This window comes from Lycorma delicatula, chromosome 3 (assembly GCF_047948215.1).
Source record: "Lycorma delicatula isolate Av1 chromosome 3, ASM4794821v1, whole genome shotgun sequence".
Taxonomy (NCBI): domain Eukaryota; kingdom Metazoa; phylum Arthropoda; class Insecta; order Hemiptera; family Fulgoridae; genus Lycorma; species Lycorma delicatula.
This window is the reverse complement of record NC_134457.1, coordinates 46,717,531-46,739,843: the sequence shown is the minus strand read 5'-3', so window position 1 is coordinate 46,739,843 and position 22,313 is coordinate 46,717,531. Positions and strand designations below refer to the sequence as shown.

The window sequence follows — 22,313 nt, the reverse complement described above, 5'->3', positions numbered from 1 at the left end:
TTGATATTTCCATAACAAAAGAAGCGATTTCGATTAAATTTGGCACGATGATTTCTGTATGTGGAGCACTGATGTCGTTTAATTTTGATCAAATCGATATAAATGAAAACGAATCTTATAGATCCAGTATCACAACATTTTAATTAAGGCGTAGGTAAACGTTTTAATTAATTTAATGACCCTTGCGTTATTAAGATTTTCTGATGATGTCTGATGTTATTCAAACTCCCATAAAGGGGTGAGGTTAAAATTTTTCTTCTTTAATCTAAAAATCATTTACGACAATTATATGATTTTTCTATTCTGAAAATTCAGTGATTCTGCTCTGAATTAAAGGTTAACGCTAGCTGGAGATGTTCCTTTTTTCCGTTCATTAATTGTTCGTTCATATAAACGTGATCTACATAACGTACATTAAGTACTGATTAGAATAAAATATTAATTTATTTAAATGAAATCCTTTTGAAAAAAAATCTAAAGTCTGGTGTATTATGTTATGATGTCAATAAATAATATCTGGCGTTATAAAAACAGTGAGTGAGTTAACCGACAACGAAAAATATAAATACAGTATGTCAGTGCAAAAGAAAACAATTCAGGTAGTGCACCAAAGAATGGATGAAGAGGTGGGGGAGAACAGACCTGTCTACAGAGCAACTTTTGTTACCGGCAGTATTCTTACGAAGAAACACAGTCTGCGGAGGTGGCGGGGCTAAGCAAACCTGATGGGCCCACATTCCAAGAACGTCGTCATAAATCTGACAGCATACATTACTCCCAGTTTCTTCATATCATCATTGGATCTCTGTTCTGCTGTACTTAACATTACTTCCTGGTTAGCCTTCGTATAAGGCATTGCGGATCCATTCCAAATGTACACACACACATCTTACTGATGTAACAATTAAAAGAGAGCACTTTTTATATATTTATAATTGTCCGATATGTATATACATATATAACTTGTAAAGTTCTCCTTTTAATTTAAAATATTTTTAATTTATTTTTACAATTATTATTTACATTTTATTTTACAAAAATTACCAATGACACTGCATGCTGTTAACGGTAACAATCTATAATTAAACTGGAATAGCCTTTTAAAATCTAAAATTAATAAAAATAATTAGAAATTTTTTTAAAGAATAATAAACAGTTATCTCTTGTATTTTTCATTGATCGGATAACGGCTAATCCTTTTTACTTCATTGTTCGACGTAAAGGAAGTATTGTAATCGGGAAAAATTTCGGTTTTCAGATTTCAACGGAAATATCCATCTCGACCATCCATGAATTCATTTTAACTAGTTTCGGAGTGACGTCTGTACGTGCGTACAGTATGTATCTCGCATAACTCAAAAACGATAAACCGTAGAATGTTGAAATTTTAGATTTACAGCTGTTGTAACATCTAGTTGTGAACCTCTCTTTTTGATTGCAATCGAGTTGATCAAAAAGTCCAAAAAAGCCCAAAATCCAAAGCAATTGTATTTAGAAATTTTTCTTAACTGCAGTAATAAACCCTCATTGAGAGCTAAGTGGTACTTATTTTAATTGGTTCCAGAGTTATAGCTAAATAAAATTTTAATTAATGAAATATTTGGATCTTAGAAGAGTAAGGCACATCGGTTCGAATCCGACTTCATTTCATCTTTTTTTTACAATTTAAATATATTGATTTATTAATAATTATTAACCTTTCTCATTGAAAAAAAAAATATGAAAAAATCAAAATTTATTAGTGAAATAAACTTTTATGTCTTTTCATTTTAATTCAAAAATTTTTAGTGAGGTTAATAATTATTAATAAATTAATATATTTAAATTAAAGGTAATAAAAATATATATATATGAAATCGGATTCGAACTGATGTCTGCATAGTTACTGATCCGACACGTTCTCACTTACACAACTACTTCAGCGGCACAAAATGATTAATATTGAGTGAAACAAAATTAATACATAAACTAATATAATATGCTGATACAGACACCACAAAAAAATATGATGCACGTGGTGTCCACCACAATGCAATTGCGTAACTGTCCACTTTATTAAAGAATTGGAGGATTGTATCTCACTTTTAAATGAATTAAGTTTAAATGAAGTGCAGCAAAAAATGTGACGCTGTGACAGTGTTCCATGGAAAGTATGTAAGCTTCCGTGAATTATAAACGATTATAAAAACTAATATTTAACCTGGAATTATTCATCAAGTTGAAATATGTTTGAAAATCAGAGCGCAAGGTTGTCGATCTTGCATATAGCGGCAGATAATTTTTAAAATTGCAAAAAATAAAATTATCGTTACAAGAAAAAAATATTACAATTTTCAATACAAAACATAGAATTGTAGCCTTAAATATGAAATTACAATTCTGGATTTCTACCAATGAATAAAATAATTTGATTATGTTCTCACCTCCCATGAATTTTTGATCGAAGTAAATTCTAAAGTAGATAAAGAAACTACTAACTATTTTTTTAACATTTTAATTGTTTTCAAACAACCCTTTAACTAGACCTCACTAGATGTTTAGTAAGTACAACTAGATAGATTGAAATCCATTTACAATAAACTCAAGTTAGCAGCCTTTACTGTAAGAATTATTAAAATCTAATCGAGTTAATTAGTTACCGTTTACAACAAAAATACAAGGAATTGCCTTTAAATAATTTCTATACAAATTAAACAGAACGTTGGCTATTCTAGCATATCAAAATTAGCTATTTATGTTTTATATTTTTTACATGAAACGTCTTTAAAATCACACCGAAACATATGAGTACCAGAACGGAAATTTGAAGCGTAACGAAAAGGTCTATATCGTTCTGCCATATTAACTCCCTAACTATTGGTCTCAGAGACGTAAATATGTGTCATTTTATAACTTACATGGTCAGATCGTCGATATGACTTTGAGTTTGCGCCATTGGCAAGCGGGTTGGCGGGGTGGGGGACAGCCCAGATCGGCCAAAACTGGCGCTCTCGCTCATTTCCATTCAGTGTAACTGACGACTTAGACGTGATAGCGCAGTGATTCGTGTGTTTTTGTTTAGAGTTTGTCGAGATAGATCGATTTAAGTAATAAGTATATTTTAGACCACATGTATGTGTAAAAAATTAAAGTAGACATATGAAAAAGTATAAAAATTCAATGTGCCAGCCTCAGCCCGCGCAAAAGCTAGCCGAAAATATAAATTACGCATATAGTTGGAAAGGGGAGGTTTATAAACCACGCACAAGTACCCCAATGTCCAGTGCCGAGCGAGCGAAACTGTTTCGGGAGCGTCGCGAATGCTTTTTTTTTAAGAATAAGTAAATTTTTTTCTTTTTAGAAGATATTGCACATTCATAAATACAAGGTTAACATTTTTAATTTTTTAAACAACTTGATTATATTGCACTTCAGACATACATAAGCATAATAAATATCTAACAGTGATGATAAGCTTAACCTTTTATTAAGCCGCTTCAAAACAAAAAACTTTATTCTGTTTCGTTGCAAAACAAAATCAATTTGATCATTTCGAGAGAATTTGTCACTTAATAAAACTCCATAAATTTTACTTTATGGGCAATAGAAATGCTATCGCGATTAGTAATATTACGTTTACCTGAGAAGCATTATTTGACGGTTTTATCCGTAATTAAATTTAGATGGTTACAATTTATCCAATGAATAATTTAATAGATTGAATTATAAAAAATAATTAATAATATTAATTCAGATTATATAAACGAGTGATTTTATAGACTATTTAAAAAATTAGCTAAAATAACTAAAATCACTACTTAAACAAGGTCTACATTGATGGTATCGGTATGTCGATATGTAAAACGTTATTTATTAATGGACACAGGCTTATTAAGCACGGCAAAAGATTGTTTGAACTAAGTTAGAATTATTTATATGTTGTAACAGATTTTCGGTTGACAATTCTTGATGGAAAAGTTTTATTTTTTTATAATTTGAATTTACTCGTCTGTTTAAGAAAAGTAATGATAAAGTTTATGTCTCTTGCTTCTAGTCCACCCGTATACTATTTCTGTGTTTTTGTGGGTGTGATCAGGTGATTTACATTTAGAAATGGTACGTGCAGACGTTACTACATTAATACATGCATTATAATTTTATTACAGTACTGCTTTTCCTGTTTAAATTGCAGATATTACTGCTTCATATGACTGTAGTAATTTTGCATAACTAAGAAATTACAGAATATATACGTACATATGTGTTTATGTATATTTATGCATAAACATGCAGCTTAGCTCGATTACCGTGTTAGTCATTGTAGGTGAATATATACATAGATATATTGTATTTTATGATTACTTGCGTTTTATAATAATAATACCCATCAATATTTACGCAACATATATTATTCTTTGAAAAATTATTGTCCTTGTCTTTAAAAACATAAAATTATTCGTATTCCTTGATGTGATTACTGAATCGTAAAATTTATTTTTTCCATGTTTGTTCAATCGATCTTTGATCTGGAGGTAGATTATTAAAAATTAAGATTTGGTTTTAAAATTTAAATATAAAATCTTCGTTTATGTACAGTTTAAAATTTAAACTTCCCTGCTTATAAAGACTGAATTTTTTGTATGATGCACTTCAGGAAAGACATTTTAACTTCAGAAAAATGATATAAAAATCTTAAAAAGTAACAGAAAACCAATGACAGAATCTCTTGTTTGAGAAAATGAGAAGTGAAATGTTTTTCCATTTCCTTCTTTGTTAAAGAAATGTATGACTGTACTATATCAGCATGCCAACAACAACAAAATGCAAGCTACATTGAACACTATAAATAACACCCTCATTCTCTTCACCACGGAGATTTGTTATACAACAATGCAACTATACCTGATGCCTTCAAATACATTACATAAAGCAACAGGTTAATAATGCATTCTTTATTTCTGGTGAAAAGATAAGTTAATAAAAAAAAAAAGTTGAAAATAAAATAAGTTAATCCACAATTATTTAACCGTTATGGGAAATGAAATCGGTTAGAAGAAAAATTACGTAATAATAATTTTTAATTTTTTCATCAGCAAAGCAATGATGTTTATCAGTTAGTTTTTCAAAAAATTAAATTAAAATTATAAAAGGTGTCCGTAAAATAATGGCTGGGTTTATACAACCACATTTTTGGAACAAAGCATAGCAGAAACTTGAATTATACGTCAAAATGAAGAGAATCTCTCTAAAATCCTTTCCTGTTTCAACATGCGCTTCTTTAACTGCCCTCCAGACATCAACGGGGTATTCAATACATCATCCCATTCACGATAATAAACTCCGTTGTAATAGACGAATTAGTCTCTGATCGAATCGGTCCAAATATCTTATTTAAACGCTACAAACCCACAAACGAAACTCCATAGGAGGTAAGCTCTGGAGACCGTGGAACCCGGATTATCCGTCCTCGTGTAACCCACCGCTAAGGAAATATTTCGTTTAGGTAATTCTGAACAAGTTTAAAAAAATGTGGGAGGAACTACGTGTAACTGGAGAATGGGTTTCTCCAATATTTGTTGTACACGGTACCACATCTTTTGAACAAATCGAGGAAGTTGATTTCCCGTTATAGTTTTTCCGACAAAAAAGGGACCGATAACTCTTGTCTCGTTCACACTCTCGCAAACCACACATTAATTTTTAGGCGGTCACACTGATTTTCCATAATGACATTTGTAGGTTCAGCACCCCGAATTCGAATATTATCTTCATGTAGTGGTACCAAAACATGCTATATAGTTTTATCGCTGAAAATATATTATTAAAAACTTCCCGTTGCGACGTAACGTATTTATAATGTCTGTAATATACTCATCGTTTATTTTTTTCTTATGGATAAATTCTATGTATTACCTGAACCATACAACGGATTCCCAAAAAACCAAACCTTTTTTTGATTTTTGTGAATTTTTAAAACTTTGAAAATTTCCTTTAACGAAACAAAACAAAGAAGCGTAATCTCGTTTTTTTCTTCGAAATAACCTGTCCGTACGGCTTCTTCAAACACGGATGAGCGTCCTGGTTGTGACCGTTGTCAGTTTCTCTGTATCGTTTGTAACATCGGTGAATGTTGTTTTCATACGGTGTCCTTAATCGAGCACAGAAGGTTATTCACGTCTAACAAACGTAACTGAATCTAACTTATCAAGCCACAAAACAAATTAGACTTTCCTTTGCATCGTAGTCATGGTGGCTAACGAGCTTCATACAGCTATCGACCTTGTAACATTACGCGCATCGCTGGTACTAAAACTTGTTTACGTATTAAAAGCCTGGACTGTCTCTTCACCTTTAAGTATACTTCATTCATGTCTCTATCATGCTTTGCTCCAAAATCATGACTGTTTGAAACCTTACCCCATTTGTGTGTTTGTATTATTTTACGAACACATTAACCATAGTTAAAAAATATATTTTTTAACCATTATATATATATGAGGTGTGTTTTTAAAGTAGTGTCCGTTGTGAATTTACCGCATATATACGCGATGTAAACTGCTGGCGCTTGCGTAGCTCCGTTATTTCAATTACTTTGAAATATAAATAGATGAAAATATTGCCACTAACAGCAACAGTAGAAATAACAGTTTAGTAATGTTTTTGTTAGTTGTTTATATTTATCCATTTACAATGAGTATTATAAATCGTGATCCCGCCGAGTGTGAAGTACGAGGATTAATCTAATTTTTGATGCCAAAAAAAAATTCTGCCGTTGAAATTCACAGGCAAATTTGTAAAGTTTATAAGCCGAATGTTATGAATGAAGCTAAAGTAAGACGATGATACCGTTCAATTTGAAAATAGCGAACGATCACTTATGATAAAGAACGTAGCGGCCGTCTACCGGTGATAACAGATGATTTGATTGAAAAAGTTGACGAAAAAAATTCGAGAAAACTGATGCTTTACCATATCACAATAATTGTATTATGTTTCCTGGTGTTTCACGATCTTTGATTAATGAAGCTTTGACTAAAAAATTGAGCTATAAAATATTGTGCTGCCGGATGGGTGCCGAAAATGTTAACCGAACAGTTGCTATAAGGCCAGAGTGGTATAAAAAAACAAACGACATGGGATGCTATTCCATGGGATTTTGTTTTTACAAGACATTGTCCAGCCACACACAGAAAATCAGACCGATCGAAAAAATGCTAAAGAAAATAAACAAATATGTGAGTTGATCTTCACAAAATTATTGAAAAACCCAGAATACCTGAAGTAGGAATTATGTACCGGTGCACCTTCTTTAGATGATTCAAACAGAATAAGCTGTTTCGTTTTTTTAATAATAATTTTGTAAAAATCAAATAACGTATTTGTCTTTTCTTTTATTGATATGGATTTTCATCAAATAGTGGCTTCATCCATCGATTATTCGAAAAACATTTCGTTGAAAAGACTTCTTCAGTCTTCCACCCTACAATCCTTAATTAGCTCCCGGCGATTATTATCTTTTTCTTCATCTTGAAAAAAATGGCTTTTATCACAAAGGTTTTACAAGACGTGACGAATTTAAAAATGGCGTTACTGCGAGGTTTAAGTCACTGGCATCAGAATTTTTTGGTAAAAGTTTTCAGCTAGCAATAATAGCACCTCAGATGAATTTCACCGGTTACGACATCACCACTGTGCAGTTTTTTCTGCTCAATAGTCAGTAAGGTATTAGGGAAATATCATCCAAAAGAATACCCTGGAAGAGAAGCGAAAGATAGGGAAGGGATGTTAGCGTTAAGGCAGGGAGGACAGCCCCGTTCAGGAGGGGTGGGATGCTCCGGTGTCACACTTTCAATGAACGGGGACTCCTCGGGTCTTTAGATGGGGAAAAGAAAGACCGAGACCCGGTCTGGGGTCCGGTAGGGGATCCCGGATTAGAGGCAGGCGATTATTAAAAGACCGAGACCCACTCACTGGGGAGTGGTGTCAGGAACGGCATAGCCGGGTCTGGCACGGCCTCCCAGGGGTGTAAGGCAACTGGCACCCTCAAGGCCGTGTTATACGAGATCTTAGATAGGGCCTTGAGGAGAAGGAAATTATGAAAAAAAGCAAAATTTTTGAAGAGGGAATGAAGAAGCTAGTGAAACGGCTATGTAAAATGTGTTAAGTTAAAGGTACTTACGTGGAAAAGCAATAAATAAATGTAGTTTTTACGTATATGTAATAAATTTTATTCATATTTTTCAGTATTGTTCTTATTTTAAAAAGGACTTTACTTCAAAAACACGCCTTGTATGTATTATTTAAACAATCACTACATTTTCTTGAAATAGACTTATAATTAACATGCTACAATTAACTGTTAACTATTAATTTTTTAATTTAAAACTGATTATCTGACTTGCGTTGAAATGCGTTTTTAACATATATTTAAAAAATAATTTAATTTTTTAAAATGGCATTTTTAAGGTCACAAGATTCTGCGATAGACGGTTCTTAAAAGGCAATTTAGTATAAATTATACATTAATTAAATTGTTTATTTAATTGAAATTTCGTAATAGTTTTTTTTATCGGTTGCATAAAAAGTGAAAGGTTACACTTACTGTATGCTTTTTATAAATATATATTTTTAGCTTTCAGTCGGTAATAATAATATTCTATAATTATTGTTCAAGTATTATAAAAGTGCAGTATTAATCGGGTTAGAAGAGTAGAGTGTAATGTTCAATGCTTTCTCACTCGATTTATCTCTTTTTATCATTTCATCCTCCCCCTATTTCGCTTAGTTATTACTGCACGTTGCCAGGACTACGTTCAGTCTACATCGTACAATTACAAGAATAGCGAAGGTCTCGGTCTTTCATTTCATCAATCATCGGTCGATCCGATTTATTCTGAACTAGATAACTACGTAAAAATAAATATTTCACTTAGCGCAAAATAATAATAACACTAATACAATACGGTACGGTTTACATACGCCCGCACGAAAGGCGCACTCTCCTATATGATATGTGTTCTTTGAGATAACTTAAAATTTTGATTAAAAAAATTTACCAAGTAGAACCGTAAAATATTATGACAAGCAGGAATACCGATCGCTTGTGTTTATATCACGCATCTGCATCTAATTTTATTTGTTGCCTGAACGTGTAACGTCTGTTATATTAAATTTTTTTTAGATTATCTTACCGATTAATAGATTTTACACTCTGGGTTATAGTTTAGTGTCATCCGATCGTTACTTTAAGCCCGATTAATAAATCAAAACAGTATTACATAATTTGATTCATCAAAAATACATATTTATGAAATTGAAGAAAACAGGTTTGTTAGTACATTAAAAGGCACCTATAATTCGATCGGCAGATCTTATTTAAAATAAATCGTCTAACTTCTTTAGGGACAAAATTATCTGTTCCTTTCTTATCCCGATGAATTATAGGTATGTATCTATTTATGGCCTGATATACTGATCTATAGTCGGCCTACACGGCTTAGCAGAGACAAAGGATTTTCCTATGAAAAAAGATTCCTACTGTTATAGTCGATGGGTTGGTTCGGTGAATTACAGCTGAGTTCCGCATCGAGTTACCCCGAACATAACCCAAAAATGACAAGCAGAAGGTCGGAAGAAGGATCTTTTATGACTACTGTCCAGCTTTTCCATACGACTCTGACCGAAAAATTTACCGATCGATAGGCAATTATCTATCATTAGCTCTTCTCCATACACTTTAGTCGTACAGAGTGTATTTAGTATGTATCGATCGATAAACTAAGGATCTCATCCGGTGCATTCCTACAAAATCATCCCGAGTTCTAGCACTAAAATAGGCCGAAAGGAAATCGCACCGAGAGAATGAAGCTATAATTATAACTCTCTCAGCGGATTCCATCCTACTCGGATCTCAAAAAGATCCGAACCCAATCCTTCCTTAAACGCATTCAAATATTTAATACCCGTTAGTATTAAAATGTATATGATAATTACCATCCCGTATTAACGATCCGAAGGCAAGATACAAAAATCTAGGTTGTGCAATACGTAGAGTGGTAACACTCCTCCGACATACTTGCGTTCCGTTCCGGTCAAGTTCTTTCCTACAACGGTTGTCTTTCTCTTCTGTATTATATAGGCAAATGTAGACGCTATACTATTTAAAAATCTATTATAAAAATGATTTATTTGTAAAAGTTGTATAAAACTGAATTTCATTTCTCTTTGAAGATCATTTATTTATTTTTTGTATATATTGTTTCACACATCATTTAAAATAAAGTAAAAATTAGAACGAATCGATCGATGTGCGTAGAATCCAAAAGGTGTGTAAGTAAAAATTCTTTTAAATAAACTGGGGAAGAAGGAATCTACAATGAAATGAAAATGATATAACTCCACATAGATTGCAAAATAAGACAAACAAATGGATATAAAAATAAATTCTTCAAATATTTCCAAACAAATAAACACCGTTCTGCCAGTATTCCTTGAAAGAGACGGATTAATTTTACACAAAATGAGTGCATTCGAAAATTAAAATTTTTTTAGTAAACAAAATCTTTTATTCCAGTACGAATAAATTAAAGATTTTAAATATCTTGAGATTATTTAAAGGAGTCTCCGAATAAAACATTTGGAAATCTGTGATACGGGTATTTTTTTTTTTAAACAGAATGGCTTTAAATGAGACGAAAACTATTTAAATTATTATTAACCTTTAATGAAATCATGAATTCCTATTGGTATGCCGTTTTAAACGTAAATCTTTTTCAATGTACATAGATAATGGAAAATACAGTTTGTGTGTTTGTGTAATATATATATACACGAGTATAATTATTTTTAAACGTGTGGTTCAAAATAGTGTATAATTAATCATTGAGATCTGAGTATTAACTAAGGCTCAGATGTTATTTACGCTCGCAAAGAATAGCCGAATATTCCATTATTTGAACTATTCACATTGCTGAATATTATATTAAAATTAATTTTGACAAAAAATTTGTTAGAGAAGATGCAAACAATATGTGTCCAGTATCTCAAAATTTTACTCAAAGAATATTTCTTACATAAGAAATATCTTTTTTTACATTTTTCAATACAAAGAGGTTTGTTTATACGTTTAAGTTTTTTTAACAGGATAACCACCGTATTATAGAAGGAAAGCACAATTAATAAAAATCTTTTTTATAAAAGTTAATTTAAAGATTATTATTTTTTTTTATAGCGCGCGTATATAATTAAGTTTTATTTTCTTATTAAGCCACCTTCATTTACTGCCTTCTCTTGTTCGACCGAATCCATATCTTCCAACTTTGGATACCAACACATCGTTAAAAAATTTATTTTTATCAACAAATCAAAATAAAATAAAAAAATAAAAAATCATTAATAAATAAAACTAATAAGATATATGTATATATATAAATTAATCAAATATTAATAAATGAAATTCATTCTGAGCAAAATGGTAATTTTCGTCATGAAGTTTTACAGGATTTTTCTCAATTATTAATTATTCGACCGACATGTTAATTATAAATGTTTTAATGCACGATTAAAAAATGTGTCAGAAATGATCGATGGAATTTGACACACTTGAACTAGTAAAAAAAGAGGTATTTACGTGCTTCGTAAATTAGAAAATGTTTTATATAACGGAACAAAAAAATCATTCGTTTTAAACTGTCTTATAGTAAACAATTTAAATTTCTAATAGGTTTAATTTTGATTTTTTGTCGATTAGAATCATAACGCTTTCTTAAATGTTTTATTTTTAAATGCTAAATCGAATTTCTTAAACTTGTTTTTATTTTCGATTAATTATATTTACATTAATTTTCTAGGAATTTCGATTTTTAACAAATGTTGAAAAATTGTATTTGTTTGTTTGTAGTTTAACGAGGTTAATTTATGCCAAACTTAAATCAGTGTTATTTTTTCTGACTTCAATTTTTATACTTATAACAATCTTCTAGGACACAATGGAAGATAAAGCCTAGGGACCAAATATTTAAAACTTCTCCAATTAAATATTGCGTAAAACCACCCAAAATTTATATTTCAAAGATTTTTATATAGTTAAGTAAATAATATTAGAGAAGAAACTTACTGAAATTTTCGACATCTATAACTAGAAAACAGATCATTCCTGATTTATGTGAACGTCTTCTTTTAGATAATCACAAGGAATCCATTCAAGGATTGGGGTGGAATTAAACTTTGTAGAAAATTCTATAAAATCATTAGTTTTTGTTTTTATAAAGATTAAAAAAAAGTAAATAGGTAAGAGAATTCGATAAACCATATTTCATCGAGTAAAAGTGACCGTAACGTTCAAAAATTAAAAAAAAAAAAAAAATAGCCATAAATTGTGTTCCCTGTAATGTACGATAAAAAATTAAGATAAGTTTTTCATAAATTTTTTGATAAAATTCAAAATAAAGATTATGGAAAATACTTTTTTTTTATTCTCATCAATACCATCACACCAAACATTAACATAAAATCTGGGTATTGGAAATTACACTTGCCACGTACATTTTCGAAACTCCCTCCAATGATACAATTTCGTGAATTATTAACTCTGCCTCTTGAAAAAAAAAATAATAATTTAAAATTATGAAACAATATTTTTCTGTCCCATTTTGTTATTATTAAAAGTCAATTTTTGTAAAATTTTCTTGTTTAATCGGTATTATTTTCTCACAATTAAATTCTTTATTAATTTTGTCGCAAAATTGTATTTTTTTATTGATAATTTAACCAAGATATCATTCATCATATCTAAAAAATTGGGTTTCACTATAATTTTTTTCCAAAATTACTAGAATTACAGGTCTGGAGCCTGTTGTATTCATTATTTCTGATAAAAACCTTATGAAACTATCAAATTTACCCCCTAATTTAAGTTTCGTAAATTCCTTTGTCTTCATTTTACCTTTGAAGCAGACATCAGGGCAAAATTTTTCGAAAGTTATAATTCTAAAACAAACCGTTTCCTGGTCCATGTTTAATGTTCTTTCTTTTTTATTTGTGGAACATGTTCTGAAAATCTTTTGGTTTCTTTGAAAAGGACCTGTATAAAAAATGAATTATTTAATTACGAAATCTATGAATACTTTTTCTTTATTTATTTAATAATGATCATTAAAATAACAGTTATAAGAATTAAATAAAATCACAAATAAAAGATAGAAAAAATATATAAATTACAATCAGACTTGCTCTGTTGTGACTAGAGCAGGAGTTTATTTTAGAAATTAAATCTTTTAATCTAAGAGAAAAAGTACAATACACTTTCAAATTAAAAACTGCAGCAAACTATATCAAAATTTTAAATGAAAAAAATAAATCTACATTAACAGCTGAATTAAATACTTCAAATTTGCAAAAGTACAATTTAAAAATCAAACAAATAATAACAATACCAGAGCGAAATCTGAACAATGATCAACCTTCAAACATCATTACCCAAAATAAAAAAGAAATTAACAGGTCAGTATCGACGACTTGATTTAAACAAAATCAAAAAATCTGATGTAGGCAGCATATGAATTCCTTTTACGCCTATTAAATTACATATAAATATGTTTTTAAAATTAAAAGTACATAAAATTGTATTTCATTAATAACTTCTGATATTTTTTATTTATTTTTTTTATTGTTATTATTGAATTATTATTTATCGTAATAGTTTTTTTACAATCAGAGGTTAATAATTAATAAATAAATATATTTAAATTAAAAAAAAAAGTTAAAAAAAAAGATAAATGTATATGAAGTCAGATTCGAACCGTTGTGCCTTCTCCTTTTAAGATCCAAATATTTTATTAATTAAAATTTCATTTGACTAACTCTGGAACCAATAAAAACAAGTACCACTTAAGATATATCGCTGAAAAACTCTGTATGAGTGCTTATTACTGCAGTTAATAAAAAGTTCAAAATAATATTTTTTGGAGATTTGCTTTTTTGGACACTTTTGTTCAGTGGATTGCAATAAAAAGAGGAGGTGCACAACTAGATGTTACAACAGTCCTAAATACAAAATTTCAACATCCTACGACTAATCGTTTTTGAGTTATGAGAGATACGTACGTACAGACGTCACGCCGAAACTAGTCAAAATGATTTCAGGGATGGTCAAAATGGATATTTCCGTTAACCAAAATTTTTCGCGGGCACAATACTTCCTTTACTTCGTACAAGGAAGTAAAACTTATCAAATAACAATAACAGTATTTAAGTGACATTAAAAAAAAAGACATTAACACCTCAAGTGACAGTATTTAACACCTCATGTTTTAAACCGTAAGTGGTCAACAAAATAAGAGTGAAAAATTAAGTAAACAAAAAAAAAATAGGAAATATAGAATAAAAATTTAATAAATTAAAAACGTTTTATTAGACAAGGCAAATTTTACTTATTTACTTAATCAATTATTTGTAATTTACTTATTTATTTATTTTGTATTATTATTCATCGGTCATGAAGAATAATATATTCAACAGGATTTCTAAAGAACTTTCAAGGTCAGTTTAATGCATCTTTTTTTTTTTACAGAATTAAAATTATTCCCTTTCACCAGTTTAAAGAGAAACACTACATATCTCCTTCTCTTATAATTGTATATTGTTACAATAATCTTCTGACACGTACTTATAAGCGGTTTCTTGATTTTCCTTTTAACCTTAGTTGTGGTTATTATAAATCGTTTGGTAAACATTAATTAATATAAAAAAGGAATTAGCACGAATAAACGAGAAACATAACTTCGGGATAAGATTCAGGGAATTAAAATAAACAAAAAAAAAAGGTCTTATGAAAATACATACGTAAACTTCGTTTTTCTTCAATCCCCAATTTTACGTTTCTTAAACAAGAATTCATTTTTTTAAAAACACAAAAAGAAATCGTATGTTGAGATTAGGGGTCATATGTTTAATCGAAAATTCTGATGAAAAAATATGTAGAACGAGATGTTTGTTTAGTTTCTGAGGATTTTATTCATACCACTTTACTCAGAATTAAATTGTCTACAGGATTTCTTTAAAACTTTTATGTGTCTCTTACTTATCTAACAAAGTTATTTTAATCTGGTTTAATTTTACTGACGGCCAAGAAATCAGGGCGAATTCTTTCACCAGCCGACATTCACCAACGAACCTTTTCCAAACCTATGTTTCTATGAACTTTTTCTTCTTTATTTTCACCAGCTGAATATGTCCTGAAAGTTTTTTTTTAAATTCTTTATGAATCGGTCTGTATAAATCGTATTTTAATAATTTCACAATTATAAGATCGTTCACTCTAATTAGATTTTCGTTATGTATAATGTGAAATGTTTTTCTAAAAAAAAATACAGTCTTGTGAATTCGAATTGTCTCGAAAGAAAACACCGTAAAATTAGAAGGGTAAATTATAATGTTATTAAGCTACCAATATTACGAAAAGCTAGTTTAATTAGTGAAGTACTAAATGATATTTTTTTAAATATATTTAAAAGTAGAATGCTATCCTAAATCTATACTATCATATAAAAAAGGAAGAGGATTTTTCTAAAAAAAATCTCGATCAATTGCAACCAAATTTTTAGCCATGTTTTTTGGCATAACTGAGAAGATTTTTAGGTATATTTCATTTCGAAAAATATTGAAAAAAATATATATATATATATATATTTATATACAGATTGTTTCTAAAATGATGGGCTGGCTATATTTTTTCGGATTCTACGGACAAAATATCCTTGGGAAAAATGGTAACTTCTCCTTCGTTATCCTACCGTCCGCCATTTCGTTATTTTTACATAAAAATCTATATCTCAAGTTCAGATAGACTAATCACATTAATATTTGGTAAGCGTCTTTGTAATAAATTTTTAAAATTAAAAAAAAATTAGGACTTAAATACTTTCGCAGATTACAAAATGGCGGTCATGTTTATTTTTCACTCCGTTATATCTCCATAAATATGTTTTATCAAAATGCATGTTATGGTAAAATATTATTAACCCTTTTATTTTGAGCAAAATGACATTTTATTTTTCAAAATTGTTTAACAAATAGCAGAGTTACGGCAGAAAATTTATATAATTTTGTGTCTGTTTTCATGTCCTCCACTTTATGTTCAATTCGATTAAATATTGTTTTTTTATTATTATTATTATTATTAATTCTAGTCTTGTAAATTAGTATAAAATTAAGTAATAATTTCTCACAATAAAATTTAATATTAAAAAATAATAAAACAATTTATAATAATTTTCCACTTTTCAATAGTTTATACAGCGACTATAACAAAGTAAAAATGCAATCCACATTATTTAAAAATAAAACCATACGATTTTAAAGTAATTTAAACTCATTTTTTACTTGTTAGTTTTTTTTTTTTAACATTCAGTGTCATTGTTTTTTTTTTTTAACTTTTGTTATTTTATCATCATGAAGTTTGAATATTCTTTTTCGGAAATGTGTGACATGGTTTTACTGTATGGTTTTGCAAACTGCAACAGAGCAGAAGCAAAATGACTGTATGAAAACAGGTTTCCTAATATATGTGTGCTAAATGAAAAAACTTCTGAAAGACTTCACATACGGCTTAGGGAAACAGGTTCATTTACATCAGGGATCATGACCGTGGTAGACCAAGTAGTACTAGGTCTACTGAATTAGAAGAAAGTGTTCTAAATCGTGTGAAATAATCCCTGATAAAAGTACACGTTCTCTGGCAACACAAAAAGGTGTTAAGCCACGTGACTGTGTGGCGGATTTTAAATGTCATCTCTCTTTATCCGTATCACTTGCAGCACGTACAGGGCGACATCCAATGATTTTCCTTGTAGGTTGGCTTTCTGTAAATGGTTTCAAAGAGCATTAATTAAAGTTCCTTTATTTTCGGCTAGGATTCTGTTCATAGATTAAGCTTCTTTCAACAGGAATGGTGTTCAAAACTACCACAACTAACATATCTGGAGCGTCGAGAATCCTCATAGCACATTCCAAAGTAGCCATCAACAAAGAATTTCCCTGAACATATGGGAAGGTATTTTTAATGACTATCTTTTGGGTCCTGTCATTCTACCAAATCGTTTAAATGGAGAAAATTATCTTGCTCATTTGACCGAAAATCTACCACATTTGTTGGAAGACCTACCTCTACAACTAAGAGAAAATATGTAGTTTCACCACGATGGAGGTCCAGTACATTTCAGTCTGTTGGTATCAGATTTCCTGCATGAAAAATGGATAGGCCGCGGAGGGCAAGTGTCCTCCTGGCCTGCCCGATCACCTGATTGAAACCCTCTTGACTTCTACCTGTGGGGCCATTTGAAACTTATTGTTTATTCAACTGCAATACTCAACATTGAGCATATTCAACAAAGGATCCAAAATCGATTACAAGAAATTAGGAATACTCCCGGAATTTCTGAACGATTATGACAATTTCTCAGAAACAAACTGGAGACTTATGTAATTTCTAATCGTGGACACTTGAACATATCTTATATATAACTTTTAACAATGTTAACAGTTTATTCAACAAAAAAAGTACACCTATCATTCTACGACGATTAATGTAGATTATCACCGGTAGTAGTTGTTTTATTCTTTTAATTATTAGGTTTATTATTGTGAGAGAATTATTGCTTAATTTGATACTAATTTACAATACTAGAATTGACATTAATTAAAAATTAATATTTAATCGAATTGAACGTAAAGTGACGCACATGAAAACAGACACAAAGTAACATCAATTTTCTGCCATAACTGGGCTATTTGTTAACCGATTTTAAAAAATAAAATGTCTTTTTGTTCAAAATAAAAGGCTTATTATTTTAACATATATCTTGATAAAACTAATATTTATGTAAATATACGGATTGAAAAATAAACATGGCCGCCATTCTGTAATTTGCGAAGGTATTTAAGTTCTGATTTTGCTCTTATTTTAAAATTTTATTACCAAGACGCTTACTAAATATTAATGTGATTCCTCTATCCGTAGTTGAAATGTAAATTTTTATATAAAAATAACAAAATGGCGGACAGGGTGAGAACGAAGGAGAAATTGCCATTTTTCCTAACTATATTTTTTGTTTAGTTTTACAAGTATAATCTGAAAAGACCAACCCATCGTTTTAGATACACTCTGTACATTAAGTAGTAGTGGATATTTGCCGGTTGGAGTACAAACTTTGAAATCATTGGGTTCCAATTAACCACATATTTCAGGAATGGTCGACCTGAGACTGTAGAAGACTATAATTCATTTACATTCATACATATTCTTATTCATCCTCATAAGTAATACCTAACGGTGGTTCCGGAGGCTAAACAGAAAAAGAAAAACCAAACTTTGGTGAATTGAATTATTGATGAACTATGAGTCTCTATCACTGTGTGAGTTGGATTTGGACTGAATGCTTCGAATCAATTGAATGAATAATATTGCAAAAATAATATAAAAAAATTTACGTCAAATAAAATAATATTAAGTAAATGTAACAAGTTTATGTTTAACAACAATGGGTTTCCCGCGGGGAGTGCGTGTGAGGAAGAGTGGTGCGCAAAGCAAGCACCTCGTGGGAGTCTTGACCAATCATCACCATCAACTGATAGCAAATAGGATGTCTCTGTGACGCTGTTTTGGGAGGTGAAATGGGGTGCTCTTATAATATCTCTGCAAACATTCGTCCGATTTTCAAAATTCAAGCAGGGTATTTGTTGGTAGGTTGAAGGCTAACCTTTTGTATGCATCAGGTACATTCTCGATCTAACAGATCACGGTTATTCGGAAATATGTGTATATAAATATAAATTTTGTCTGTTATTTTGTTATCGCATCACGCGAGAACCAACCGACCAATAGCTTTTAAATTTTCAGAATACATTCTTGTTACCCCAAGGAAATTTTTAAGCCACCGGCCGATGCTCTAGCTTCTTTGAAGGTTAAGATATTAGGGTGTCCAGAACGCCGGTCCCCCTGGAAAATTGGTGGTGGTGAGCGAAGCGAGCTCTGCGCCATGGGGTAGGCCCCTTTTCCTTGGGAGGCGCCGACGAACCCCTGAGTTGGTTTCGAGATTCGTCTAGGTTGAACTGAGCCCCGAGGGTCCAGATTCTGGCTAGATGGGCTGGCAGTTACATAAATAAAATTAATTGTAAATTTAATAGCACCTTAGATTTTGTTTTTTAGATAGTTCATTGCAACGGTTTGTTTTCTGGAAGAAATACCGCTTCTTTGCTGCAATTTAACTTCCTCTTTCAAAAAATAAAATTTGATTTGGTTTAACGTCCAGTTGCTGCGTCAGTCCAAAGAAGACGCTGAGCTACATGTACATCCACACCAAAGAACGTACAGGATAACTTTCTTGATCTCGTTTTCCCTTTATGTTTCTAGATGTTCCTTATTTGTTGCAGTAATGGAAAAAAAAATTGCTCTGTGTTTCCTATTTTCAAAAGAAGAGATAAAGATCAAACGAATTATATTAAGTAAATATGTTAGAAGTTTCATTGATTCGGATGATGGACCCCTAATCCCTTTATTTTCTTGACAGCTCATAAAACGTAGGTCGTTCCGGTTGAAGTTACTATAATTTCGCCTGAAAAAAATGAGATTACAATAATTTCTTTCACGTGGATCAATGAGAATATTATAAATTTTATAGATAATACAAATTCGGAGTGTTTCTTTGGAATACCCTACTTCGATTACAAAGTTCTAAACAAGAAATATGATCCGCAGATAATGCGGATCATATTGCTTAACAAAATCGATGCAGATGTGAATGAAATAAAAAAAGAGTAAATAAACGTTGTGGTAAAATTTCACAGAAAATGATTAATATCGGACATAAAAGAATTATGTTGAGAAATAAAAGTAGTTGTATTGGTGATGGACAGAGCAAACAATAAAATTAATTACTTCATTGCAGACAGATTATTTCTGTTTCTAGAAACATGTCGCAATAATTAAAAACACGTGAAAACAAAATATTTCTGTATGTTTCTTTTGGTTTGGACCTATCTTTAAGCGTATACGTTACGTAAAACGATTTGAAATGGAAAAATACTTCGGTCTGAAAACAATAAGGCAAATAGTGATCTTAGGTTAGATTTATGTGTTAACTGAATATTTAAATATACAGCCCGCTATTTATCGAAACGATATTTATAAAATGTTAACTAAACTTTGATTTTAGTGTGAATTATGCTTTACGCATGTACAGTATTGCATCGTCCTTGTCAATCCTTTCATTCTATTCTACAGGATTTCTATTTGCATAATTATAAGGCTGTTCAAAAACGAAACGAAAAATTCTATATAAAAGTATTTCAGACTTTGAATGTTTTTCTATAGACTTGTAGCGATCTTAACTGACCTAGGTGAAGTCGATTTGGTGAGTCCGTTACATATCATTATTGGCGAGAGACGTAGAATGTTTTGCTTATAAATTTATTTGTCCTTGAAATATTTATTTACGTTAAATCTATAACTAAACTCGTTTTGTAAATAGTTTTATAAGAACAGTACAAAAAAAAGCTAAATAAACACGGTTTATTTAGCAACAAAGAATTTCGTATATATTATTTTTTACAAATAATATATATGTAGTTTTAACCTTGTGCAAATATACAGTAAACAATATGGAAACAAATTGTTAACCGCCCACACTTGTCTACAAGCGGTAATATAAAGACTTTCCATTAAGCGAGCCAAAGAGCCGGAGCATACATGTTGATGATCTCTATCTAAAAATATCTCCAATATTACGTTTATTTCAATGATTTTTTTTTTTGTCCTAATTTCATATCTACAAATATCAGGGAGCACTTTGTCCATCTGCATTCACGCATATCTATGTACATAATATTGTTTTTTAAACCTTTTGAAGAATTTAACAAAATGTCAGTATTAACAATAAAATTAAATTAAAAATAAAAATATGAAACGAAAAAACAGTCCCAAAATTAAAATTAGAAAAAAATTTTAAAATATTGCTTTTTTAGATAGTGTTCCATGTCTATTTAGGGTGGGTGACCTTCCTAAATTATAAGTGCCAGTTATTATTTTCTATTATGGAATTCTGTTATTTAAGAGAAGTGATATTTTCAACTGTGTTATTGTAACTTCTGTTTGGATCTCTTTCGTTCGATCTAGTTCTTTGCTCCTTCTCATCCTCAGGACTTTTGTTAGTCCTCACTATATTCATTGTTTCACAAGAACGAGTCCTTTTCCAGTACCTCTAAATAACTAAGAAATAGATTTTTTTAAATAAAATTTCTATCCTTTATCCAATTAAAATATTTATTTTATTAAAATGAGATATTTTAGTGAAACGGATTTTATTAAATTAGAACAAGCTTTTTTTAACTTTTATTAGATTTTCATTCCCATTGGAATCTTCCGCCGATCTTGTAGCGAAGAAATAGCGTCAGTGATTTCATTTGGAAATTCCGGGTTTGAATCCTGCCCAGACATTGCATATTTCACAGGCTACATGGTTCATTATCATCCATAAGAAACTGTAGCTGCGTAAATATATAAATACTCGTAAATAGAATCATTTGGGAAAAAAAAATCAGGAAGTTGTTTTTATCCAAAAGTGGGAGATCACATTTCAAATTACAAAAAAATATATTAAAATAGATATTATGAGTAATTCATGTAACTTTTAGTTTAATTACTATTCTGTGAATCTATTTTTAAAAGCGTATCCTTAGGTAGTACATCATAAATGACAGTTTTACTAAAAGGCAGGTAAATTCATTTTCAAAATTTAATTAATAAAAAATAAAGCAAATTCTCAAGAAACGAAATTAAATTTTATTTACTTTTTGCTCATTGAAGTAATTTTTCCCTATATGGGACTCAATTTTCATACATTAAAACATTTAAAACATTTTCATACATTATATTGTTATTTTTCTCTGAGAAATCTTTAGAACGCAAAAAAAAGATGAGTTACATATCTTTCCTGGCGACACGTGTCTCCACGTGTCGCCGCCACATGGACAGGGAATGGGGAGACACGTTATATAAGATATGTAACGTATCTCCCCACTCGATCAATTGCAAACGAAATTACCCTATTCAGAATTCATCGTACAAAATTTCATAAAATTATTTCCAACTTTGAATGAAATTGCTTAAATACATAACTACTACCTACCAATATAGTGAATTCACTTAATTATTTCAAAAATTTCACTTTGAATCTAAAACCTAAAAAAGAATGCAGAGGTTTTACTACACCCCTTTTTCGGTGGTTTAAATAAGATCAAAAATAATTAAAGATATCTTAACTACCTAAGGAGATTAAATT

The 22,313-nt window shown here is 30.3% G+C and overlaps 1 protein-coding gene and 1 pseudogene across 2 annotated transcripts in view; one reads left to right on the top strand and one right to left on the bottom strand.

The window, feature by feature from the left end:
* Fs (Follistatin) overlaps positions 1-22,313 on the top strand; it is a 346,227-nt gene that overhangs the window by 67,312 nt on the left and 256,602 nt on the right. The window lies entirely within an intron of this gene.
* Positions 7,513-7,680, bottom strand: LOC142322539 (U4 spliceosomal RNA; annotated as a pseudogene).